Genomic DNA, 1,163 nt, shown 5'->3' with positions numbered 1-1,163 from the left:
AAGATCTAGGTGAAATAATATCTAGATGAGATCAAATCTAAATAATATCTAGATATGATAAAGTCTAGATAAGATAAAATTTTTGTAGAATAAAATGGTCTGCCCTCTTCAAGTCCAAGCCCAATTCTGGATTCAAGCCCAATGCTTCATTAATTCCTGAAATTAGATTAAAAACATCAAATTAGCTGAATGGGCCCAAATAATAAAACTGCCTAATTAATTTGACAATTAAGATTAATCAGTACTTAAAATGGTGCAAAATGGGTTAAGAAATAGGAGAAAATAATGGCACATCAAAACCCCGCATACTTAGCCTTTTGCACTCCTGGACAAAATGAAATAAAGAACAAAATCCAAGGATATCAAAGAGAGACAAACACAAACATTTACATATTTCTCAATGAACATCAAGGAATGAAAGGAATGGGTAACATCTAACATGAAGAGATCCAAAGAGTCAAAACATTCGTGAAAATCACCCAAGCAACCCAATCATGGAAAAATAATTAATCAGCTCAAGAATGAAAAATGATTAAGCCTCACAAGATATACACTCTATCTCTCAAGTGTCTAGGCTATTGTTTACTCTCAAAGCACCCATGAAAACAAACACCACATAGACTTGGCAAAATTCTAAAATTGACAAACAACTTGACAAACACATGCACATGAGGATCAAAAGGTCTTTAAAGGTTGTAATGGGGCCAAGGACAAGGTAGGGGGAAAAAATATGGAATAAGTAGCTAAATCCCAAAGGAATAGAGGAGCAATGGGGGAATAAGTGGAAATTAAGCACAAGTAGTAAACCCAAACCCTCTAATATCAACAAAATCAATCAAGGCTCCCAAATCAAGTCCTCACAACAAGACCTTATTTATTCAACTTCACTTCTTTTCTTCTGTTTTTTTTTTAACAGTACGAATTTGCAGAATTTGCAGCAATTGAATTTTTTTATTTTTTTTTAATAAACAGTACGAATTTGAAGATTAAAGCAAGAACTAGGCAATATATATATACATCAAGCATGGCCAAAATAAAACATTAAGCATGGCCAAAAATCATATCTTCCAATGAAACATACCCACCCACACTTATTCCCAAAACAATTCCAAAGCTCCAAAATTCCTTAAAGGTAAGGTGATATCATGGTTTTTCACTTAAGG

The sequence above is a fragment of the Glycine soja genome, unplaced genomic scaffold (genome assembly GCF_004193775.1).
Source record: "Glycine soja cultivar W05 unplaced genomic scaffold, ASM419377v2 tig00000186_1_pilon_1_52624, whole genome shotgun sequence".
NCBI lineage: Eukaryota > Viridiplantae > Streptophyta > Magnoliopsida > Fabales > Fabaceae > Glycine > Glycine soja.
Note: the sequence above shows the minus strand (reverse complement) of the source record.